Genomic DNA, 26,966 nt, shown 5'->3' on the forward strand with positions numbered 1-26,966 from the left:
AATCCGCCTCCCAGTTGTCCACTCCCGGAATGAACCCTGCCGACAATATCACCTGGTGGTATTCTGGCCAATTGAGGATTCGAGCTACTTCCCGCATTGCCATGCGGCTTCTCGTTCCTCCTTGGTTGTTGATGTATGCGACTGCCGTCGCGTTGTCTGACTACACTTGGACAGTCTGAGAGCGAAGCATGTGTACTGCTTGTCGTAGTGCATTGTAAATTGCGCGGAGTTCCAGGACATTTATAGACAGCAATCTGTCGTGATCCGCCCAGAGACCCTGTCGCTGACAATTTTGAACTACAGCTCCCCAACCTCTGAGACTTCTCGTTCGCCGTTAGAATTATTCAATTCCAGCCGCCGCCTGCGGTTAAATTGTGTACCTTGAGCCCCAGAGTAGAGACACCCTCGCCCTTGGCGACAACCTCACCCTGTGGGGAATCTGCAGATGCGAGGCCGACCACTGTGCGAGCACATGCAGTTGAAATGGACGCGAGTGAAATCTTCTGAACTGAAGCGCTTCGAAAGCCACCACCATTGTTCCTAATAGGCGAATACACAAATGTACCGAGAGTGTGCGTGGCTTGAGCACTAATTGTACCAGATGGCGAATAATCTGTACTTTCTGTTGTAGTAGGTAAATTCTTTGATTTACCGTATCGAGAATCATACCTAGGAATTGAAGTCGTTGAGACGGAATTAGATGCGATTTCTTGAAGTTGACACTCCAACCGTGGTGTACGTTAGCAGCGCAAGTTGGAGGAGCATCTGTTGAGACGGAGCTTTTATGAGCAGATCGTCTAAGTACGGAACGATTGTCACTGCCAGGGATCTGAGATGAGCTATCATCACAGACATCACTTTGGTGAATACCCGAGGCGCTGACGAGAGGCCAAACGGTAGAGCCTGAAACTGTTAATGGTTGTGGCGTATTGCAAAACGCAAGAACCTCTGATGAGGTGACCAAATCGGAATGTGTAAGTACGCATCCTTGAGATCAAGCGCAATCATGCAATCTTGTGGCTCCAAATCTGCAATTACTGACCGCAGAAATTCCATCTTCAATCTGTAGTAAGTGACTTACTGATTGAGACTGTGACGGAGCCCTCCGGCTTTGGTACCACAAACAGACGGGAATAATAACCCTGACCTTGTTGGTGTACCAGGCCTGGAATTAAAAACTGCTGAATCCAGCAGAGACTGAATGGCAATCTGCCAAAACGCCTTCTTGTCGTCCGACAGAGGCAGTCCTGTCTTGAAAAAGCGCAGTGGCGGGAGACAGCTTTCTTTTAACACTAAATTGCGGATACATCCATCAGTGGATGTCTGGAATCCCGGCAAATGTAACGTCTGAAGGCGCGCTCCCACAATTGGAAATCCGAGATGGCCTGGGAGCCCGTCAAGCCACTGGCTTGTTGGTGACTTTAGCGCTTTGGCGTTACAAGGCGTGGCTGTTTCTTTACCACAGCCTTGAAAGGACTGAAGTCTAAAGGATTTGAACGCCGGACCAGAGTATTTCCGTCTTGGTACCGGTGGAGGCAATGGTAGGAAACTAGACTTCCCCCCCCCGCCTTGGCCTGAGAAATGCATTTGTCCAATTTAGGACCAAACAACTTCTGGCCACCGTATTCTTTTGACCTCTGACTCCGCTTGCCAAGAACGCAGCCAGAGTACTTGTCGTGCTGTAACTAACGACGATGAAAAGAGAGAAGCGAGCTAACAGCCGGCAGCAGAAGCTGTACATAGATACTCAGCAGCTTCTCAGATTTGATTAACAATAAGTATAACGTGATCGTCATTGTTCCCATACAAAGAGTGCCTTAGTGACCCAAATCTATCTTACGTCTGAAGGGTCTTTATAAGGTTTGACCCAGACGAATCCACCAATGGCGGATTCTCCAATGTAGATGTCACTGTGTGGAAACGGGTAAGTAGAAGGTATAGAACCGGTTATTCGGTTATTTTGTGTTTCTACTAACATCTTATTAAGATATCCTAAATAAGAACCCCATTGGAGATCTCTGTCGTTTAGTAAATAATACTTATTATATGTTAGAGGCTCCTTAGTCTATGTAAACTTCAGAGACTGACGCACTGGTCATTATCAATGTCTGGGCTGTCAAAAACTGCACTATCTGACTGCTGGTCTAATGTGCCCTCCTCACCCTTATTTAGCGCCGTGAGGTTTGGCATAGAATTGTCAGACTGCAAAATAGCAGAAACGGTTAAATTATAAGACCAATTAAATTAATACCTTGTTACCCAAAGTGAAGTTGGACCTTTGCAACGGCTGAGACTCCTCCGTTAGATTTGGCGGTCTCATTCGAGACTCCGATCTTGCCGCTCGTGTCGAGCGGCGGCCAATTCTAATTGCAACCCAGCCATTACATTTGCGTAACATAGGAATGAAACCGGGTTCCGGAGTGGAAACCTACAAAACATACTGAACATGTGTAGATTCATGTACAGACATTGCAGTAAAACTTTTTTTTTTTTTTTTAGTCTTTGTTGGTGCCGTACTCATTATGCAGACAGACAACACAATAAACAAAGACAGACACATGCACGACTCAGTAAAATTGTTACTTAAGGTGTGTAACATACATATATATATGGCCGAAGTGCATTCACATGGCCAAACTATATGAAACCTGAACCAAAAATTCCCACTAACACCCCTGCGCCTCCGGTGGAGTAGAGATGTAGGACAGGAACGTTCTGGAATTACAAACAGGAAGAAACAGGAAGCATGGTTAAAATGGCCCCCATGCCATGCTTACAGTGATACACACAGGTCAGGTTACAATACATGCCTCCTGTGTTTAATATAGGCTCAATAGTCTAGTAATATAACCTATGGTGCATATGAATCTGGCAGCCTGTCATGCAGCCTATTATAAGTTTTTCTTCCCTTGCAGCAGCGCTGCCTGTGATCAGACTTGTCCCCCCCCTCTGTGTCTCAGCGGGGAGCGGGTGCCGGGAAGCTGACCAGGTCATTGCAGGGAGGCGGGGACGCTTGTGAAGAGAGCGGCCGAGTGAACTGAGTTCGGCTGGCTGGAGCGGCGTGTAGCGGCTTCCGGCGGCACTAGTGAGAGCGCTGTGCTGCGGCGGTTCTCCCTCGCAGCGCTGTGCCTCTTGAAGTCCCTACAGCGCGGACGGAGCAGCTGGGGCGGGCGCTGGTATTAGCGGCGGATGCGGGCGGCGGTGATGAACATGGACCCCACACAGCGGGGCGGCAGCGCGCGCTGACCGCCCCGTCCCTCCCAGCATACCTTGTCTCCTTGTAGGGAGGGCTGCGACGGGCTTCTTTCTGTAAGCTCCGTCCAGCTCTTGCACCAGTTCATGGCTGCGACGGGGCTTCTTTCTGTAAGCTCCGTCCAGCTCTTGCAGCAGGCAGTGAGCTGCGTGTGGCTGTGAGGGTGCTTTTTGTGAGGACCGACACGCCATGCGCTGCTCCGTGCAGCGGCACTATCCCGGACCCATGTTTTTAGTAGAAACTGTGAAGGGACGTGCTGGAGGAGTAGTAGAAAAAAGTAAAAATTAAAATCAATATTCAACGAAAAGTGTGGGAACCCACACAAGCCTCTGTTAGTGCATGAGCACAGAAAAAATAAGAATTTACTCACCGGTAATTCTATTTCTCATAGTCCGTAGTGGATGCTGGGAACTCCGTAAGGACCATGGGGAATAGACGGGCTCCGCAGGAGACTGGGCACTCTAAAAGAAAGATTAGGTACTATCTGGTGTGCACTGGCTCCTCCCTCTATGCCCCTCCTCCAGACCTCAGTTAGGGAAACTGTGCCCGGAAGAGCTGACACAACAAGGAAAGGATTTGGAATCCAGGGTGAGACTCATACCAGCCACACCAATCACACCGTACAACTCGTGATAACTATACCCAGTTAACAGTATGAACAAAAAACTGAGCCTCATTCAAAAGATGGCTCATAACAATAACCCTTAAGTTAAGCAATAACTATATACATGTATTGCAGAGAGTCCGCACTTGGGACGGGCGCCCAGCATCCACTACGGACTACGAGAAATAGAATTACCGGTGAGTAAATTCTTATTTTCTCTGACGTCCTAGTGGATGCTGGGAACTCCGTAAGGACCATGGGGATTATACCAAAGCTCCCAAACGGGCGGGAGAGTGCGGATTACTCTGCAGCACCGAATGAGCAAACTTAAGGTCCTCCTCAGCCAGGGTATCAAACTTGTAGAATTTAGCAAATGTGTTTGAACCTGACCAAGTAGCAGCTCGGCAAAGCTGTAAAGCCGAGACCCCTCGGGCAGCCGCCCAAGTAGAGCCCACCTTCCTTGTGGAATGGGCGTTTACCGATTTAGGATGCGGCAGTCAGCCGCAGAATGTGCCAGCTGAATCGTGCTACAGATCCAGCGAGCAATAGTCTGCTTTGAAGCAGGAGCACCCAGCTTGTTGGGTGCATGCAGGATAAATAGCGAGTCAGTTTTTCTGACTCTAGCCGTCCTGGAAACATAAATTTTCAGGGCCCGGACTACATCCAGCAACTTGGAATCCTCCAAGTCCCGAGTAGCCGCAGGCACCACAATAGGTTGGTTCAAATGAAACGCTGATACCACCTTTGGGAGAAATTGGGGACGAGTCCTCAATTCTGGCCTGTCCATATGGAAAATCAGATATGGGCTTTTACATGACAAAGCCGCCAATTCTGACACGCGCCTAGCTGAAGCCAAGGCCAACAGCATGACCACCTTCCACGTGAGATACTTCAACTCCACGGTCTTAAGTGGCTCAAACCAGTGGGATTTCAGGAAATTCAACACAACGTTAAGATCCCAAGGTGCCACTGGAGGCACAAAAGGGGGCTGAATATGCAGCACTCCCTTAACAAACATCTGAACTTCAGGCAGTGAAGCCAGTTCTTTTTGAAAGAATATAGATAGGGCCGAAATCTGGACCTTTATGGACCCCAATTTTAGGCCCATAGTCACCCCTGACTGTAGGAAGTGCAGAAAACGACCCAGCTGGAATTCCTCTGTTGGAGCCTTCCTGGCCTCACACCAAGCAACATATTTCCGCCATATGCGGTGATGTTTTGCTGTCACATCCTTCCTAGCTTTTATCAGCGTAGGAATCACTTCATCTGGAATGCCCTTCTCCGTTAGGATCCGGCGTTCAACCGCCATGCCGTCAAACGCAGCCGCGGTAAGTCTTGGAACAGACAGGGCCCCTGCTGTAGCTGGTCCTGTCGGAGAGGCAGAGGCCATGGGACCTCTGAGATCATTTCTTGTAGTTCTGGGTACCAAGTTCTTCTTGGCCAATCTGGAACGATGAGTATGGTTCTTACTCCTCTCTTTCTTATTATCCTCAGTACCTTGGGTATGAGAGGAAGAGGAGGAAACACATAAACCGACTGGTACAGCCACGGTGTCACTAGGGCGTCCACAGCTATTGCCTGAGGGTCCCTTGACCTGGCGCAATATCTTTTTAGCTTTTTGTTGAGGCGGGACGCCATCATGTCGACCTGTGGCCGTTCCCAACGATTTACAATCAGTGTGAAGACTTCCGGATGAAGTCCCCACTCTCCCGGCTGGAGGTCGTGCCTGCTGAGGAAGTCTGCTTCCCAGTTGTCCACTCCCGGAATGAACACTGCTGACAGTGCTAGGACGTGATTCTCCGCCCATCGAAGAATCCTTGTGGCTTCTGCCTTCGCCATCCTGCTTCTTGTGCCGCCCTGGCGGTTTACATGGGCGACCGCCGTGATGTTGTCTGACTGAATCAGCACCGGTTGGTTTTGAAGCAGGGGCTCTGCTTGACTCAGGGCGTTGTAAATGGCCCTTAGTTCCAGTATATTTATGTGTAGTGAAGTCTCCTGACTTGACCACTGTCCTTGGAAGTTCCTTCCCTGAGTGACTGCCCCCCATCCTCGGAGGCTTGCATCCGTGGTCACCAGGACCCAGTCCTGTATGCCGAATCTGCGGCCCTCGACAAGATGACCACTCTGCAGCCACCACAGCAGAGACACCCTGGCCCTCGGGGACAGGGTGATCAACCGATGCATCTAAAGATGCGATCCGGACCATTTGTCTAACAGATCCCACTGAAAGATCCTTGCATGGAATCTGCCGAAGGGAATTGCTTCGTAAGAAGCCACCATCTTTCCCAGGACTCGCGTGCAATGATGCACCGACACCTGTTTTGGTTTCAGGAGGTCCCTGACCAGAGATGACAATTCCTGGGCCTTCTCCCCCCGGGAGAAACACCTTCTTCTGTTCTGTGTCCAGAATCATGCCCAAGAACAGCAGACGCGTCGCAGGAATCAGCTGCGACTTTGGGATATTCAGAATCCAGCCGTGCTGTTGTAACACTTCCCGAGATAGTGCTACACTGACTAACAACTGCTCCTTGGGCCTCGCCTTTATAAGGAGATCGAGCAAGTACGGGATAATTATGACTCCTTTCTTCCGAAGGAGTATCATCATTTCGGCCATTACCTTGGTAAATACCCTCGGTGCCGTGGACAGACCAAACGGCAACGTCTGGAATTGGTAATGACAGTCCTGTACCACAAACCTGAGGTACTCCTGGTGAGGTGGGTAAATGGGGACATGCAAGTAAGCATCCTTGATGTCCAGTGACACCATAAAATCCCCCTCTTCCAGGCTTGCAATCACCGCCCTGAGCGATTCCATTTTGAACTTGAACTTCCTTATATAAGTGTTCAAGGATTTTAAATTCAGAATGGGTCTCACCGAACCGTCTGGTTTCGGAACCACAAACATTGTGGAATAGTAACCCCGTCCCTGTTGAAGGAGGGGAACCTTGATTATCACCTGCTAGATGTACAGCTTGTGAATAGCCGCCAGTACTACCTCCCTTTCCCTGGGAGCAGCTGGCAAGGCTGATTTGAGGTAACGGCGAGGGGGAGTCGCCTCGAACTCCAGCTTGTATCCCTGAGAGACAACTTGTACCGCCCAGAGATCCACCTGTGAGCGAACCCACTGGTTGCTGAAGTTCCGGAGACGCGCCCCCACCGCACCTGGCTCCGCCTGTGGAGCCCCAGCGTCATGCGGTGGACTTAGTGGAAGCAGGGGAGGATTTTTGTTCCTGGGAACTGGCTGCCTGGTGCAGCTTCTTTCCTCTACCCCTGCCTCTGGGCAGAAAGGATGCGCCTCTGACCCGCTTGCCTTTCTGAGGCCGAAAGGACTGTACTTGATAATACGGTGCTTTCTTAGGCTGTGAGGGAACCTGAGGTAAAAAAGTCGACTTCCCAGCTGTTGCTGTGGATACGAGGTCCGAGAGACCGTCCCCAAACAATTCCTCACCTTTATAAGGCAAAAGCTCCATGTGCCTTTCAGAATCAGCATCGCCTGTCCACTGCCGAGTCCATAATACTCTCCTGGCAGAAATGGACATTGCGTTAATTTTAGATGCCAGCCGGCAAATGTCCCTCTGTGCATCCCTCATATATAAGACGACGTCCTTTATATGATCTATGGTTAGCAAAATAGTATCCCTGTCGAGGGAATCAATGTTGTCTGACAGGGTATCAGACCATGCTGCTGCAGCACTACACATCCATGCTGAAGCAATAGCAGGTCTCAATATAGTACCTGAGTGTGTATATACAGACTTCAGGATAGCCTCCTGCTTTCTATCCGCAGGCTCCTTTAGGGCGGCCGTATCCTGAGACGGCAGTGCCACCTTTTTTGATAAGCGTGTGAGCGCCTTGTCCACCCTAGGGGATGTTTCCCAACGTAACCTGTCCGTTGCCGGGAAAGGGTACGCCATCAGTAACCTCTTAGAAATCACTAGTTTCTTATCAGGGGAACACCCCGCTTCTTCACACAATTCATTTAACTCATCAGATGGGTGAAAAGTCACTGGCAGCTTTTTCTCCCCAAACATAATACCCTTTTTGGTAACCGGGTTAATGTCAGAAATGTGCAATAAATTTTTCATTGCAGTAATCATGCATCGGATGGCCCTTGTGGACTGTGCATTTGTCTCATCCTCATCTACACTGGAGTCAGACTCCGTGTCGACATCTGTGTCTGCCATCTGAGCTAGCGGGCGTTTATGAGCCCCTGATGGCCTCTGAGACGCCTGGGCAGGCGCAGGCTGAGATGCCGGCTGTCCCAAGGCTGCTGCGTCATCGAACCTTTTATGTAAACAGTTGACACTGTCGGTTAATACCTTCCACATATCCATCCACTCCGGTGTCGGCCCCGTCGGGGGCGACACCACACTTATCTGCTCCTGCTCCACCTCCACGTAACCCTCCTCATCAAACATGTCGACACAGCCGTACCGACACACCGCACACACACAGGGAATGCTCTGACTGAGGACAGGACCCCACAAAAGTCTTTTGGGGAGACAGAGAGAGAGTATGCCAGCACACACCACAGCGCTATATAACACAGGGATTTACACTAACAAAAAAGTGATTTTTTCCCAATAGCTGCTTATATCACATTTGCGCCTAAATTTATGTGCCCCCCCTCTCTTTTTTACCCTTGTTGTAGTGTATACTGCAGGGGAGAGCCTGGGGAGCGTCCTTCCAGCGGAGCTGTGAAGAGAAAATGGCGCTGGTGTGCTGAGGAAGAAGGCCCCGCCCCCTCAGCGGCGGGCTTCTCCCGCTTTTTTTATAATGTTAATGGCGGGGGTTTAGGCACACATACAGTTTTATAAACTGTATTATGTGCAGTTTGCCAAAAGGTATACTAATTGCTGCCCAGGGCGCGGGCGCGGGCGCGGGCGCGGGCGCCCCCCCCCCCCCCCCCCCCCTGCGCCCTGCACCCACCAGTGACCGGAGTGTGTGGTGTGCTGTGGGAGCAATGGCGCACAGCTGCAGTGCTGTGCGCTACCTTAATGAAGACAGGAATCTTCTGCCGCCGTTTTCGTCGATTCTTCTGGCTCTGCAAGGGGGACGGCGGCGCGGCTCCGGGAACGGACGATTGAGGTCGGGCCCTGTGTTCGAACCCTCTGGAGCTAATGGTGTCCAGTAGCCTTAGAAGCACAAGCTATCTGCAAGCAGGTAGGTTTGCTTCTCTGCCCTCAGTCCCTCGTAGCAGTGAGTCTGTTGCCAGCAGATCTCACTGAAAATAAAAAACCTAACAAATACTTTCTTTTCTACCAAGCTCAGGAGAGCCCACTAGGAGCACCCAGCTCTGGCCGGGCACAGATTCTAACTAAGGTCTGGAGGAGGGGCATAGAGGGAGGAGCCAGTGCACACCAGATAGTACCTAATCTTTCTTTTAGAGTGCCCAGTCTCCTGCGGAGCCCGTCTATTCCCCATGGTCCTTACGGAGTTCCCAGCATCCACTAGGACGTCAGAGAAAACACTGAAGTACTCAGGGATATGGAGGGGTGGAGAGTTCTAAATTTAAATATTCAGTGCCCTGTTTCCTGCGGAAGCCGTCTATATCCCAAGAGTACTCCAGTGACCCCTAGTGGATGAAAAAGAAATACCGTTATCAACGGTAAGTTCTTACCATAACATATATATTCTCCTCTCATCAACAGCTGTTGTGCATTTTTTCCGCCCTTTTCCTTATTTGTTTTGTATAGATTGTGTTTCCTGATAGCGTAAACAAAACTTTCGTACTCCTGATGTTGTCACATTCCCACCAACTTCTCTCGCAATTGCTGCATACGAAAGACCACTTTCACGTAACACCACAATCCTGGATCTCTTTCTGGGTGACCAGTAACCACTTTGCCTGGACGACATTGTTGTATTTATTTTTTACACCGTCAATGGCACTAAACAATACACACAAACATCCAACCGTAATTGCACTTCACTAACCAACTTTATTCTGCAAAATGAAACAGCCAAACTGACCTTTCCCACCTTTGAACATGACCTTGCACCTGCTCATAAACGACAGCTGATTGGTCCTCAGAAAGATAATTCTGATTGGGTGGTAGTAGCTGTTACTACAATCCGCTTCTTGAATCTCACGCATCTGTGCTTCTATGTCTGACTGAAAGTAGCATGACTTCCCTTGTAATGTAAATATTTGAGCTCTGTTTATTATGTTAAATTCAGCATTAAAATTTCCTTGTATTTGATATATGAATCATTGCACTGCGTGAAGTGAAACAGTTTTTATAAGCATTCAAAGTTAAAAAACATTAAAATTTTCAAAAGTGTCCGCAATTTTGGCCACCACTGTATATACACACACACACACACACACACACACACGTGCGTGACAAACAGTAAACAATATAACTATCAGAATTGGAGCCACAGCTAATGCTACTAGTATTTATACGTATTTTAGGACAATTTTGTAGGATTTTAGGACTTTTTAACAAATAGCAGACTGAAAACTACACAACATAATGCAACACACCCCATTATATGTTACAGCTTGCCTTCTACAAAATGTGCTTCAATTGTCTTAACAGCTTAAACAAATATTTCAACAGTTACAGCTTCACAAAGCCAGTGTTCCACTTATGGAACGTTGCTGGGTAAAAGGTACTCACGAACATATGAAAACTATACCGAAAGATAATAACGGTGTCAAATACTGATGACAATTTAGGCCATATATATGCGCCAATATGAAACGAAGAACAAAACCGATGAAAATTGTTTACCCTCATTCTACAAAATAATTTAACCGAGGCCCTTAAATAAGATAGTTGTATGGTTATTGATTACCTTACACATTATATATGGAACATTAACAAATTAAATTATGTTGTAAAAGTGGACGGCTGCTTAGTAAGTCTAAAAAGAAGAAAAACTGACAATGTGCTGTTTCTACTAGTATTTTGCAGTGCAGGTTGATAATGGCTGGTGATCGGATGGGGGCACAATTGTAAGGGGCCCACACTAGCAAAGGGGCCTGGCACTGATAATCCAGTCCAGCACTTTCATCCTCCATGATCAAGTGTACTATAAGTTTGTCTCCAGCAGTTAAGCCATACTCACTGAGTTATTTACATAGCTCACAGTACATTTCCAGAAAATGGCTGCTGCTTTTATAACTCAGTCAGTAATACAGAATTGTTGTAAGGTGAAAATGAATTCACAAGACACTGATGTGGTTAAAATTGTATTTAATAACTGCTCTTCAGCAATTGGAACAAGCCATATTTGTGCACACCGGATGCTGTTCTGAGTTACAATTCTACAGTATGTGCCTCTGTCTGTGTAAGTATGTATTTCTCTATACCATGTTGTTCATGGCATGGAAGAGGATGGGGCACACAACGTGTTAGGGAGCGCCTGTACATTTAATTTGTACTGGGCCCCACAATTTCTGATGGCAGCCCTGCTGGCGAGCACTCGACAATAACCACTAATAACTACTAATTTGGAAGGAGGTTGGAGCAGTTAGTTGAAGACAGGATGGGAGAGATGTTCATCTATTCCTGGACTTAATAATGATTTTTGCTAGCTGGTGATCACATACTTCCCAGGGGTCACATCATTTGAGAGAGTGAACTACACTGAGTATGTGCGTGTCAGAATGGAGTATATAAAGGGAGTCTAATTCTCTATCCCCTAATTTCTGGCTTGTGAAAAGTTCTGTAGCGTAGTTCATGGAGGGGCAGGGATTTAATGACATCATTGCGTCCCAGAGTGACTATGTCATCAAGACCCACCCCTCCCAGCACCATATTTTTAGTTGCGTTTCCAGCCACTGTAGTGCTTAGCATTGCAAGGGTTAAATGAAGAAAATGTCTAATCCTCAAATAATATATCACAAAATTTAAAATAAGATTTTACTTACCGGTAAATCTATTTCTCGTAGTCCGTAGTGGATGCTGGGGACTCCGTAAGGACCATGGGGAATAGACGGGCTCCGCAGGAGACAGGGAACTTTAAGAAAGAATTTGGATACTGGTGTGCTCTGGCTCCTCCCTCTATGCCCCTCCTCCAGACCTCAGTTAGAGAAACTGTGCCCGGAAGAGCTGACAGTACAAGGAAAGGATTTTGGAATCCAGGGCAAGACTCATACCAGTCACACCAATCACACCGTATAACTTGTGATAAACTTACCCAGTTAACAGTATGAACAACAACGGAGCATCAGATCAACCCTGATGCAATCACAACAGAACCCTTATTTAAGCAATAACTATATACAAGTATTGCAGAAGAAGTCCGCACTTGGGACGGGCGCCCAGCATCCACTACGGACTACGAGAAATAGATTTACCGGTAAGTAAAATCTTATATTCTCTAACGTCCTAGTGGATGCTGGGGACTCCGTAAGGACCATGGGGATTATACCAAAGCTCCCAAACGGGCGGGAGAGTGCGGATGACTCTGCAGCACCGAATGAGCAAACACAAGGTCCTCCTCAGCCAGGGTATCAAACTTGTAAAACTTTGCAAAAGTGTTCGAACCTGACCAAGTAGCTGTTCGGCAAAGCTGTAATGCCGAGACCCCTCGGGCAGCCGCCCAAGAAGAGCCCACCTTCCTTGTGGAGTGGGCTTTTACTGAAGCAGCAATCCAGCCACAGAATGAGCCTGCTGAATCGTGTTACAGATCCAGCGAGCAATAGTTTGCTTTGAAGCAGGAGCACCCAGCTTGTTGGATGCATACAGGATAAACAGCGACTCAGTTTTCATGACTCTAGCCGTTCTGGCTACATAAACCTTCAAAGCCCTGACCACATCTAGTAACTCGGAATCCTCCAAGTCACGAGTAGCCACAGGCACCACAATAGGTTGGTTCATATGAAAAGATGACACCCCTTTTGGCAGAAATTGTGGACGGGTCCGCAATTCTGCCCTGTCCATATGGAAAACCAGATAGGGGCTTTTATGTGACAAAGCCGCTAATTCTGACACACGCCTAGCTGAAGCCAACACTAATAGCATGACCACCTTCCACGTGAGAAATTTTAACTCCACAGTATTGAGTGGCTCAAACCAGTGTGACTTCAGGAAACTCAACACCACGTTAAGATCCCAAGGTGCCACTGGAGGCACAAAAGGGGGCTGAATATGCAGCACTCCCTTTACAAACGTCTGGACTTCAGGAAGAGAAGCCAGTTCTTTTTGAAAGAAAATGTATAGGGCCGAAATCTGGACCTTAATGGAACCCAATTTCAGGCCCAAAGTCACTCCCGACTGTAGGAAGTGAAGGAAACGGCCCAGCTGGAATTCCTCCGTAGGGGCATTCCTTGCCTCACACCAAGCAACATATTTTCGCCATATACGGTGATAATGTTAAGCCGTCACGTCCTTCCTAGCCTTTATCAGCGTAGGAATAACCTCATCCGGTATGCCTTTTTCTGCTAGGATCCGGCGTTCAACCGCCATGCCGTCAAACGCAGCCGTGGTAAGTCTTGGAACAGACAGGGCCCCTGTTGCAACAAGTCCTGTCTTAGAGGCAGAGGCCATGGGTCCTCTGTGAGCATTTCTTGCAGATCTGGATACCAAGTCCTTCTTGGCCAATCCGGAACAATGAGTATTGTTCTCACTCCTCTTTTTCTTATGATTCTCAGCACCTTGGGTATGAGAGGAAGAGGAGGAAATACATAAACCGACTGGAACACCCACGGTGTCATTAGTGCGTCTACAGCTATCGCCTGAGGGTCTCTTGACCTGGCGCAATACCTCTGTAGCTTTTTGTTGAGGCGGGATGCCATCATGTCCACCTGTGGCAGTTCCCACCGACTTGCAATCTGCGTGAAGACTTCTTGATGAAGTCCCCACTCTCCCGGGTGGAGGTCGTGCCTGCTGAGGAAGTCTGCTTCCCAGTTGTCCACTCCCGGAATGAACACTGCTGACAGTGCTCTTACGTGATTCTCCGCCCAGCGAAGAATTCTGGTGGCTTCCGCCATCGCCACCCTGCTCCTTGTGCCGCCTTGGCGGTTTACATGAGCCACTGCGGTGATGTTGTCTGACTGAATCAGCACAGATTGGTCGCGAAGCAGGGTCTCTGCTTGACTTAGGCGTTTTATATGGCCCTTAGTTCCAGGATATTGATGTGAAGGCAAGTCTCCTGACTTGACCACAGACCTTGGAAATTTCTTCCCTGTGTGACTGCCCCCCAACCTCGGAGGCTTGCATCCGTGGTCACCAGGACCCAGTCCTGAATGCCGAATCTGCGGCCCTCGAGAAGGTGAGCACTCTGCAGCCACCACAGGAGAGACACCCTGGCCCTGGGGGATAGGGTGATCAGCCGATGCATCTGTAGATGTGATCCGGACCACTTGTCCAACAGATCCCATTGAAAGGTCCTCGCATGGAACCTGCCGAAGGGAATGGCCTCGTATGATGCCACCATCTTTCCCAGGACTCGCGTGCAGTGATGCACCAACACCTGTTTTGGTTTTAATAGGTCTCTGACCAGTGTCATGAGCTCCTGAGCCTTCTCCATCGGGAGATAAACCCTCTTCTGGTCTCTGTCCAGAATCATGCCCAGGAAGGGCAGACGAGTCGTAGGAATCAGCTGCGACTTTGGAATACTTAGAATCCAGCCGTGCTGTTGTAACACTTCCCGAGAGCGTGCTACGCTGATCAGCAACTGCTCTCTGGACCTCGCCTTTATGAGGAGATCGTCCAAGTATGGGATAATTGTGACCCCTTGCTTTCGCAGGAGCACCATCATTTCCGCCATTACCTTGGTAAATATTCTCGGTGCCGTGGAGAGACCAAACGGCAACGTCTGGAATTGGTAATGACAATCCTGTACCACAAATCTGAGGTACGCCTGATGAGGTGGATAAATGGGGACATGAAGGTATGCATCCTTTATGTCCAGAGACACCCTAAAATCCCCCCCTTCCAGGCTTGCGATGACCGCTCTGAGCGATTCCATCTTGAACTTGAACCTTTTCAGGTATATGTTCAGGGATTTTAAATTCAATATGGGTCTGACCGAACCGTCCGGTTTCGGTACCACAAACATGGTCGAATAATAACCCTTTCCTTGTTGAAGGATGGGAACCTTGACCACCACCTGCTGAAGATACAATTTGTGAATTGCAGCTAACACTATTTCCCTCTCTAAGGGGGAAGCTGGTCGGGCCGATTTGAGGTATCGGTGAGGGGGTATCTCTTCGAATTCCAGCTTGTATCCCTGAGACACAATCTCTAGTGCCCAGGGATCCACCCGGGAGTGAACCCACTTGTGGCTGAAATTTCGGAGACGCGCCCCCACCGGGCCTAGCTCCGCCTGTGGAGCCCCAGCGTCATGCGTTGGATTTAGTGGAAGACGGGGAGGACTTCTGTTGCTGGGAACTAGCTGTGTTGTGCAGCTTCTTTCCTCTGCCCCTGCCTCTGGCAAGAAAGGACGCACCTCGGACTTTCTTGCCTTTTTGTGATCGAAGGACTGCATTTGGTAATACGGTGCTTTCTTAGGTTGTGAGGGAACATATGGCAAAAAATTTGACTTTCCAGCAGCAGCTGTGGAGACCAGGTCCGAGAGACCCTCCCCAAACAACTCCTCACCCTTGTAAGGAAAAACCTCCATGTGCCTTTTTGAGTCGGCATCGCCTGTCCATTGCCGAGTCCACAGGACCCTTCTGGCTGAAATCGACATTGCATTTATTCTAGAGCCCAGAAGGCTAATGTCTCTTTGAGCATCTCTCATATATAGGACAGCGTCTTTTATATGTCCCAGGGTCATTAATATAATATCCTTGTCCAAGGTATCAAGTTCCTCAGATAAGGTATCTGTCCATGCTGCTACAGCACTACACACCCAGGCCGACGCAATTGCCGGCCTTAGTAAGGTACCTGAATGTATATAAATGGACTTCAGGGTACCCTCTTGCTTTCTATCCGCAGCATCTTTTAGGGTGGCCGTATCGAGTGACGGCAGGGCTACCCTCTTGGATAAGCGTGTGAGAGCTTTGTCCACCCTAGGGGAGGATTCTGTCCGTAACCTGTCCGTTGGCGGGAAAGGATACGCCATAAGCATCCGTTTGGAAATCTGCAGTTTTTTATCTGGAGATTCCCAAGCCTTTTCACATAACTCATTTAGCTCATGTGAAGGGGGAAAGGTCACCACTTGCCTTTTTTCCCCATACATATGAACCCTCTTGTCAGGGACTGGGGTTTCCTCTGTGATGTGCAACACATCCTTTATTGCTATAATCATATAACGGATGGCTTTAGCCAATTTAGGCTGTAACTTTGCATCATCGCCATCGACACTGGAGTCAGAATCCGTGTCGATATCTGTGTCAACAATTTGGGATAGTGGGCGCTTCTGAGACCCTGACGGCCTCTGCGACATAGGATCAGGCATGGGCTGTGACCCCGACTGTCCTAAGGTTTCAGCTTTATCCAACCTTTTATGCAAGGAATTAACATTATCATTTAAAACCTTCCACATATCCATCCAATCAGGTGTTGGCGCCGTCGGCGGCGACCCCACATTCATTTGCTCTCGCTCTGCTTCCACATAGCCTTCCTCGTCAAACATGTCGACACAAGCGTACCGACACACCACACACACAGAGGGGATGCTCTTTTTGAAGACCGTTCCCCCACAAGGCCTTTTGGAGAGACAGAGAGAGAGTATGCCAGCACACACCCCAGCGCTATATGTCCCAGGAATCACACAGTAACTTAGTGTTAACCCAGTAGCTGCTGTATATAATGTTTTTGCGCCTAATTTATGTGCCCCCCCCTCTCTTTTTACCCTCTTCTACCGTGAATCTGCAGGGGAGAGCCTGGGGAGCTTCCTCTCAGCAGAGCTGTGGAGAGAAAATGGCGCTGGTGAGTGCTGAGGAAGAAGCCCCGCCCCCTCAGCGGCTGGCTTCTGTCCCGCGTTTCTGTGTAAAATTATGGCGGGGGCTCATGCATATATACAGTGCCCAACTGTATATATGCCCAACTTTTGCCAAGAGGTCCTAATTGCTGCCCAGGGCGCCCCCCCCCCCCCTGCGCCCTGCACCCTACAGTGACCGGAGTATGTGGGTTTAATGTGGGAGCAATGGCGCACAGCTGCAGTGCTGTGCGCTACCTCAGTTTGAAGACTGGAGTCTTCTGCCGCCGATTTTGAAGTCTTCTTGCTTCTTTCACCCGGCTTCTGTCTTCCGGCTCTGCGAGGGGGACGGCGGCGCGGCTCCGGGATCGGACGACAAAGGGTGAGATCCTGTGTACGATCCCTCTGGAGCTAATGGTGTCCAGTAGCCTAAGAAGCAGGACCTATCTTCAGTGAGTAGGGCTGCTTCTCTCCCACTCAGTCCCACGCTGCAGAGAGTCTGTTGCCAGCAGATCTCTCTGAAAATAAAAAAACCTAACAAAATACTTTCTTATAGCAAGCTCAGGAGAGCTCACTAAGTAGCACCCAGCTCGTCCGGGCATAGATTCAGACTGAGGTCTGTAGGAGGGACATAGAGGGAGGAGCCAGAACACACCAGTATCCAAATTCTTTCTTAAAGTGCCCTGTCTCCTGCGGAGCCAGTCTATTCCCCATGGTCCTTACGGAGTCCCCAGCATCCACTAGGACGTTAGAGAAATATAGTTCCACTGAGGTACATACAAATACATAACATGATGAACCGCCTTTGCATAAAGACACATCCTGTGCCATTAAATTATTAAAAGCACTAATCTCATATCCTGGAATAAGTCATTACAGAGTCTGACAAACAAATTACAATAGGTCATACTAGGATTTGAATATATTCCATGTAGATTCTGCCATGTTCTCTAACATACACTATTGCCATGACATAGTAGAAGCAGCCATATAAAGGGTTGAACTAATTCTATATTACACATTCCACAGAATTACTTACCAAAAGACACTAGGTAGGTTCATCTGTGCGCGGTTATAGCACACGCTATACATTTAAGAAATCTGGAACAACATAGTCCACACAGTGGAGCTCGGTGTTGAAGTTTTTAGAGGTGGAAGGAACATCACAAACCTAGGGAAAACACCGACAGTGACTAAAATAAAACTTGCAAAAGGAGTATTTAAAACATTTTCCTTTCCCACACGCAACTGCCACTAATAAACATCAAATGCCTGAGAGTGATAACATTTTGCGGGCTGCATATTACCTACACATTATATAAACGTGCTTAATTAGTTATAGGATTATCAAATAAAGTCCAATGCGTGACTAATGTGTTAAAAGAGTAGAGCTGTGTTGTAATAAGGATTAACCTAAATAGAAAACACTGCATTACACTTTCTGTTAACACTGATTTTTTGCTTTCAAGCTCTTAGTTTAGAAATTTTTATACGTAGAGCCAATGGGGTATAAATTGAAATGTGGCACAACACATAAAGTGATGCATCCACGAGTGGTTCCCAAACTGGTTGCCGTGGCACTATGGGGTGCCTCAGAGCACTTGCAAGGGGAACCATTTATAGAAAATGTAATAGGCAAAACCAGTGCTGGTGGCTTTGATTCATAAAATATGTGAACAAACAGAAGCAAATCCAGCCTCTTACCATATAACTAAACCTAAGGATGACATATAAGCGCAACTTATTTAATTTAAAAAAAAAAATAAGAATTTACTCACCGGTAATTCTATTTCTCGTAGTCCGTAATGGATGCTGGGAACTCCGTAAGGACCATGGGGAATAGCGGGCTCCGAAGGAGGCTGGGCACTCTAGAAAGATCTTAGACTACCTGGTGTGCACTGGCTCCTCCCACTATGACCCTCCTCCAAGCCTCAGTTAGGTACTGTGCCCGGACGAGCGTACACAATAAGGAAGGATTTTGAATCCCGGGTAAGACTCATACCAGCCACACCAATCACACCGTACAACTCGTGATATGAAACACAGTTAACAGTATGAAACAATAGAGCCTCTCAACAGATGGCTCAACAATAACCCGATTTAGTTAACAATAACTATGTACAAGTATTGCAGATAAACCGCACTTGGGATGGGCGCCCAGCATCCACTACGGACTACGAGAAATAGAATTACCGGTGAGTAAATTCTTATTTTCTCTAACGTCCTAGTGGATGCTGGGAACTCCGTAAGGACCATGGGGATTATACCAAAGCTCCCAAACGGGCGGGAGAGTGCGGATGACTCTGCAGCACTGAATGAGAGAACTCCAGGTCCTCCTCAGCCAGGGTATCAAATTTGTAGAATTTTGCAAACGTGTTTGCCCCTGACCAAGTAGCTGCTCGGCAAAGTTGTAAAGCCGAGACCTCTCGGGCAGCCGCCCAAGATGAGCCCACTTTCCTTGTGGAATGGGCATTGACAGATTTTGGCTGTGGCAGGCCTGCCACAGTATGTGCAAGCTGAATTGTACTACAAATCCAACGAGCAATAGTCTGCTTAGAAGCAGGAGCACCCAGCTTGTTAGGTGCATATAGGATAAACAGCGAGTCAGATTTTCTGACTCTAGCCGTTCTGGAAACATATATTTTCAGTGCCCTGACAACGTCTAGCAACTTGGAGTCCTCCAAGTCCCTAGTAGCCTAGGCACCACAATAGGCTGGTTCAGGTGAAACGCTGACACCACCTTTGGGAGAAACTGGGGACGAGTCCTCAATTCTGCCCTATCCATATGGAAAATCAAATAAGGGCTTTTACAAGACAAAGCCGCCAACTTTGATACTCGCCTGGCAGAAGCCAAGGCCAATAACATAACCACCTTCCACGTGAGATATTTCAGATCCACGGTTTTTAGTGGTTCAAACCAATGTGATTTTAAGAAACTCAACACCACGTTGAGATCCCAAGGTGCCACAGGAGGCACAAACGGGGGCTGACTCTGCAGCACTCCTTTTATAAATGTCTGAACTTCAGGTACTGAAGCTAGTTCTTTTTGAAAGAAAATCGACAGAGCCGAGATCTGTACCTTAATGGAACCCAATTTAAGGCCCATAGTCACTCCTGCTTGCAGGAAATGCAGAAATCGACCTAGTTGAAATTCCTCTGTTGGGGCCCTTTCGGCCTCACACCATGCAACATATTTTCGCCATATGCGGTGATAATGAGTTGCTGTAACCTCTTTACTGGCTTTAGTAAGCGTAGGAATGACTTCCTCCGGAATGCCCTTTTCCTTCAGGATCCGGCGTTCAACCGCCATGCCGACAAACGCAGCCGCGGTAAGTCTTGGAACAGACAGGGCCCCTGCTGCCGCAGGTCCTGTCTGAGTGGCAGAGGCCATGGGTCCTCTGATATAAATTCTTGAAGTTCTGGGTACCAAGCTCTTCTTGGCCATCCACGAGTATCGTTCTTACTCCTCGCCTTCTTATTATTCTCAGTACCTTTGGTATGAGAGGCAGAGGGGAGAACACATAAGCCGACTGGTACACCCACGGTGTTACCAGAGCGTCCATAGCTATCGCCTGAGGGTCCCTTGACCCGGTGCAATATCTTTTATAGCTTTTTGTTGAGGCGGGATGCCATCATGTCCACCTGTGGCCTTTCCCAATGGTGTACAATCCTATTGGAAGACTTCTGGAGGAAGTCCCCATTCTCCCGGGTGGAGGTCGTGTCTGTTGAGAAGATCTGCTTCCCAGTTGTAGTGTTCACTCTAGCCTTCTTTCACGGGGCGCTGCGCCCTGCCCCTTTTCTGAGTGGCAGAATGCGCCCTGCCCGTTTGTGCCCGCCCTGCTGATTACTAAAGGACTGCCTACTCACCGCCGCGCCGGGTGCGCTGTCACTGCCTCCTGCTCCTCCCCACCGCTCTGTCACATCACGCTGTCACTGCCCTCTGCTCCTCCCCGCCGCTCTGTCACATCGCGCTGTCACTGCCCCCTGCTCCTCCCCGACGCTCTGTCCCGCCGCGCTGTCACTGCCCCCTGCTCCTCCCCACCGCTCTGTCACATCACGCTGTCACTGCCCTCTGCTCCTCCCCGCCGCTCTGTCACATAGCGCTGTCACTGCCCCCTGCTCCTCCCCGCCGCTCTGTCCCGCCGCGCTGTCACTGCCCCCTGCAGCTGCCTTAGGCTTGTCGCGCTGATGCGCTGGCTGAAGGGAATCTGGTAAGCTAAGGAGGGCTGGGTTTGCTTCTCCCGCCGAGGCAAACCCAGCCCTCCCTCCTCTGTGTGCATGGATCAATGTGGTGGCCATTTTTAACCAGCTCCGCGGTGTGTGAGGGGGGACCAGCGCAATCAACTCCCGCAGCATCAGCCCCCAGTAAGTAAAATTGGCACAAAAAAAGCAGAGATCAAAAATGTACCCTACCTGGTGCAGTGTGTCTCAGTGCTCTCTACCTGGTGCAGTGTGTCTCAGTGCTCTCTACCTGGTGCAGTGTGTCTCAGTGCTCTCTACCTGGTGCAGTGTCTCAGTGCTCTCTACCTGGTGCAATGTTTCTCAGTGCTCTCTACCTGGTGCAGTGTGTCTCAGTGCTCTCTACCTGGTGCAATGTTTCTAAGTGCGCTCTACCTGGTGCAATGTGTATAACGTGCTCTCTACCTGGTGCAATGTGTATAACGTGCTCTCTACCTGGTGCAATGCGTATAATGTGCTCTCTACCTTGTGCAATGTTAATCAGTGCTTTCTACCTGGTGCAATGTGTATAACGTGCTCTCTACCTGGTGCAATGTTTTTCAGTGCTCTCTACCTGGTGCAATGTGTATAACGTGCTCTCTACCTGGTGCAATGTTTTTCAGTGCTCTCTACCTGGTGCAATGTGTATAACGTGCTCTCTACCTGGTGCAATGTTTTTCAGTGCTCTCTACCTGGTGCAATGTGTATAACGTGCTCTCTACCTGGTGCAATGTGTATAACGTGCTCTCTACCTGGTGCAATGTGTATAACGTGCTCTCTACCTGGTGCAATGCGTATAATGTGCTCTCTACCTTGTGCAATGTTAATCAGTGCTTTCTACCTGGTGCAATGTGTATAACGTGCTCTCTACCTGGTGCTATGTTTTTCAGTGCTCTCTACCTGGTGCAATGTGTATAATGTGCTCTCTACCTGGTGCAATGTGTATAACGTGCTCTCTACCTGGTGCAATGCGTATAATGTGCTCTCTACCTTGTGCAATGTTAATCAGTGCTTTCTACCTGGTGCAATGTGTATAACGTGCTCTCTACCTGGTGCAATGTTTTTCAGTGCTCTCTACCTGGTGCAATGTGTATAACGTGCTCTCTACCTGGTGCAATGTTTCTCAGTGCTCTCTACGTGGTGTAATGTTTCTTAGTGCTCTGTATCTGGTGCATTGTGTATAACGTGCTCTGCCTGGCGCAAAGTGTAGAATTTGCTCTATCTGGCGCAATATGTATAACGTGATCTACCTGTCGCAGTGTGTATAGGAGGTTCTACCTGGTGCAGTGAGTATTAGCTGCACTACTCTGTGGTGTAATGTGAATTGCCACTATTATGTGGCCGTGCTCCTTCCCCATGAAAAACAGCGCTCCTAAATTTTTCGCCGGGCACTGTCCATTCTTTGGCCTTTCAGAATGGGAGGACCAAGCATTATAGTATGTACCTAATTTTGCCCTTCTAAATGAAAAATGTGCCCTCCCGAATGAAAAATGTGCCCTCCCGAATTAAAAATGTGCCCTCCCCGTGATCAGCACCCTGCCCTAAAAAAATCCTAGAGTGAACACTACCAGTTGTCCACTCCGGGAATGAACACTGCTGACAGTGCTAACACATGATTTTCCGCCTATCGGAGAATCCTTGTGGCTTCTGCCATCGCCATCCTGCTTCTTGTGCCGCCCTGTTGGTTTACATGGGCGACTGCCGTGATGTTGTCTGATTGGATCAGTACCGGCTGGTTTTGAAGCAGAGGCCTTGCCGGCCTCAGGGCATTGTAAATGGCCCTCAGGTCCAGAATATTTATGTGTAGGGAAATAACCTGACTTGACCAAAGTCCCTGGAAATTTCTTCCCTGTGTGACTGCCTCCCAGCCTCAAAGGCTGGAATCCATGGTCACTAGGACCTAGTCCTGTATGCCGAAACTGCGGCCCTCTTGAAGATGGGCACTCTGCAGCCACCACAGTAGAGATACCCTGGTCCTTGGAGACAGGGTTATCAGCCTATGCATCGGAAGATGCGATCCGGACCACTTGTCCAACAGGTCCCTCTGAAAAGTTCTTGTATGGAACCTGCCTAATGGGATTGCTTCGTAGGAAGCTACCATTTTTCCCAGGACTCGCGTGCAATGATGCACCGCTACCTATTTTGGCTTCAGGAGGTCTCTGACTAGAGATGACAACTCCTTGGCTTTCTCCTCCGGGAGAAACACTATTTCTGGTTTATGTCCAGAACCATCCCCAGGAACAGTAGACGTGTCATAGGAACCAGCTGTGACTTTGGACTGTTTAGAATCCAACCATGCTGTTGTAGCACTTTCCAAAATAGTGCTACCCCGACTACCAACTGCTCCTTGGACCTCGCCCTTATAACGAGATTGTCCAAGTACGGGATAATTACAACTCCCTTTTTTTTTTTTTTTTTTAAGGAGTATCAACATTTCGGCCATTACCTTGATAAAACACCCTCGGTGCCATGTACAGTCCAAACGGCAGTGTCTGGACTTGGTAATGGTAATCCTGTACCACAAATCTGAGGTACTCCTGGCGAGGATGGTAAATAGGGACATGCAGGTAAGCATCCTTGATGTCCCAGGATACCATGTAATCCCCCTCGTCCAGGCTTGGAATAACCGCCCTGAGCGATTCCATCTTGAACTTGAATTTTTGTGTTCAAGGATTTCAAATATAAAATGGGTCACACCGAACCATGTGGTTTCGGTACCCCAACCCGTGTGGAATAGTAACCCCATCCTTGTTGAAGTAGGGGCACCTTGAGTATTACCTGCTGGGAATACCGCTTATTGGGGGTAATTCCAAGTTGATCGCAGCAGGATTTTTGATAGCAATTGGGCAAAACCATGTGCACTGCAGGGGAGGCAGATATAACATGTGCAGAAAGAGTTAGATTTGGGTGGGTTATTGTATTTCTGTGCAGGGTAAATACTGGCTGCTTTATTTTTACACTGCAATTTAGATTGCAGATTGAACTCACCACACCCAAATCTAACTCTCTCTGCACATGTTATATCTGCCTCCCCTGCAGTGCACATGGTTTTGCCCAATTGCTAACAAAAATCCTGCTGCGATCAACTTGGAATTACCCCCATTAATTGCCTCTAGCACAGCCTCCTTGCCTGAGGGAGTTGTCAGCAAGGCATATTTTAGGAAACGGCTGGGGGGAGACATCTCGAATTCCAGCTTGTACCCCTGAAATACTACTTGAAAGAAACAGGGATCCACCTGTGAGCGAGCCCACTAATTGCTGAAATTTTTGAGACGGCCCCCCACCGTACCTGGCTACACCTGTGGAGCACCCGCGTCATGGTGTGGCCTCACAGGAGGCGGGGGAAGAATCTTGATTCTGGGAACAGGCTGACTGGTGCAGCTTTTTTCCCTCTACCCTTGTCTCTGTACAGAAAGGAAGCGCCATTTGACCCGCTTGCTTTTCTGAAGCCGAAAGGACTGTACCTTTGTCTGTGAGGAAACCTAAGGTAAAATTATTTCTTCCCAGCAGTTGCTGTGGATACGAGGTCCCAGAGACCATCCCCAAATAATTCCTCACCCTTATACGGCTCTCTATGCGCTTTTTAAGTCAGCATCACCTGTCCAGTGACAGGTCTCTAATACCCTCCTGACAGAATGGACATTACATTTATTTTGGATGCCAGCCGGCAAAATATCCCTCTGTGCATCCCCCATATATAAGACGACGTCTTTAATATGTTTTTATGTTTGCCAACTAGTATCCCTGTTTGACAGGGTCACCGATCACGCTGCAGCAGCACTATCTGCAGGTCTCAGTCTAGTACCTGAGTGTGTAAATACAGACTTCAGGATAGCCCCCTGTTTTTTATCAACAGGTACCTATTAAAGTGGCCGTATCCTAAGACGGCAGTGCCACCTTTTTTGACAAACGTGTGAGCGCCTTATCCACCCTAGGAGATATCTCCCAGCGTAACTTATCCACCTGGCGGGAAAGGGTACGCCATCAGTAACTTTTTATAAATTACCAGTTTCTTAACGGGGGAACCCACGCTTTCACACACTTCATTTATTCATCTGATGGGGGAACAAAACACTGCCTGTTTTTTCTCCCCAAACCTAAAACCCATTTTTAGAGGTGCTTGGGTTAAAGTCAGAAATGTATAACACATTTTTTATTGCCGGGATCACGTCACGGATGTTCCTAGTGGATTGTGTATGTGTCTCCACCTTGTCGACACTGGAGTCAGACTCCGTGTCGACATCTGTGTCTGCCATCTGAGAGAGCGGGCGTTTTTGAGCCCCTGATGGCCTTTGAGACGCCTGGGCAGGCGCGGGCTGCGAAGCCGGCTGTCCCACAGCTGTTACGTCATCCACCCTTTTATGTAAGGAGTTGACACTGTCGGTTAATACCTTTCACCTATCCATCCACTCTGGTATCGGCCCCACAGGGGGCGACATCACATATACCGGCCTCTGTTCTGTCACCATATAAGCCTCCTCATTCAACATGTCGACACAGCCGTACCGACACACCGCAGACACACAGGGAATGCTCTAAACGAGGACAGGACCCACAAAAGCCCTTTGGGGGGACAGAGTAAGAGTATGCCAGCACACACCAGAGCGCTATATATATACAGGGACTAACTGAGTTATGTCCCTAATAGCTTTTTACTGTATACAGTGCCAATTTTAATGCCCCCCCTCTCTTTTCCCTCTTACTGTACTGTAGAATTGCAGGGAAGAGCCAGGGAGCTTCCCTCCAGCCGAGCTGTGAGGGAAAAATGGCGCCAGTGTGCTGAGGAGATAGGCTCCGCCCCTTTTTCGCAGCCTATTCTCCCGTTTTTTATGGAATTCTGGCAGGGGTATTTACCTCATATATAGCCCCTGGGGCCATATATTGAGGTATTTTAGCCAGCCAAGGTGTTTTTATTGCTGCCTCAGGGCGCCCCCCCCAGCGCCCTGCACCCTCAGTGACCGGATTGTGAAGTGTGTGAGAGGAGCAATGGCGCACAGCTGCAGTGCTGTGCGCTACCTTGGTGAAGACAGAGTCTTCATGCCGCCGATTTTCCGGACCATCTTCTTGCTTCTGGCTCTGTAAGGGGGACGGCGGCGCGGCTCCGGGACCGAACATCAAGGCTGGGCCTGCGGTCGATCCCTCTGGAGCTAATGGTGTCCAGTAGCCTAAGAAGCCCAATCCGGCTGCAAGCAGGCGAGTTCGCTTCTTCTCCCCTTAGTCCCTCGCTGCAGTGAGCCTGTTGCCAGCAGGTCTCACTGAAAATAACAAATTCTAAGACTATAACTTTCTAAGAGCTCAGGAGAGCCCCTAGTGTGCATCCAACCTCGGCCGGGCACGAAATCTAACTGAGGCTTGGAGGAGGGTCATAGTGGGAGGAGCCAGTGCACACCAGGTAGTCTAAGATCTTTCTAGAGTGCCCAGCCTCCTTCGGAGCCCGCTATTCCCCATGGTCCTTACGGAGTTCCCAGCATCCACTAGGACGTTAGAGAAATAAGATTTTACTCACCGGTAAATCTATTTCTCGCAGTCCGTAGTGGATGCTGGGACTCCGTAAGGACCATGAGGAATAGCGGCTCCGCAGGAGACTGGGCACAACTAAAGAAAGCTTTAGGACTACCTGGTGTGCACTGGCTCCTCCCACTATGACCCTCCTCCAGACCTCAGTTAGGATACTGTGCCCGGAAGAGCTGACACAATAAGGAAGGATTTTGAATCCCGGGTAAGACTCATACCAGCCACACCAATCACACCGTATAACTCGTGATACTATACCCAGTTAACAGTATGAACAACAACTGAGCCTCTGAACAGATGGCTCAACAATAACCCTTTAGTTAAACAATAACTATATACAAGTATTGCAGACAATCCGCACTTGGGATGGGCGCCCAGCATCCACTACGGACTACGAGAAATAGATTTACCGGTGAGTAAAATCTTATTTTCTCTGACGTCCTAAGTGGATGCTGGGACTCCGTAAGGACCATGGGGATTAAACCAAAGCTCCCCAAACGGGCGGGAGAGTGCGGATGACTCTGCAGCACCGAATGAGAGAACTCCAGGTCCTCC

The 26,966-nt window shown here is 48.8% G+C and overlaps 1 protein-coding gene across 1 annotated transcript in view; it reads right to left on the minus strand.

Annotated features, from left to right (window-relative positions):
• Positions 1 to 26,966, minus strand: part of TMEM68 (transmembrane protein 68) — a 90,076-nt gene that overhangs the window by 55,898 nt on the left and 7,212 nt on the right. The window contains exon 3 of the mRNA XM_063923739.1: positions 17,719 to 17,850. The gene's annotated coding sequence lies outside the window, so the exon portion shown is untranslated. The remainder of the gene's footprint in view (positions 1 to 17,718; positions 17,851 to 26,966) is intronic.

Source organism: Pseudophryne corroboree, chromosome 5 (assembly GCF_028390025.1).
Source record: "Pseudophryne corroboree isolate aPseCor3 chromosome 5, aPseCor3.hap2, whole genome shotgun sequence".
Taxonomy (NCBI): domain Eukaryota; kingdom Metazoa; phylum Chordata; class Amphibia; order Anura; family Myobatrachidae; genus Pseudophryne; species Pseudophryne corroboree.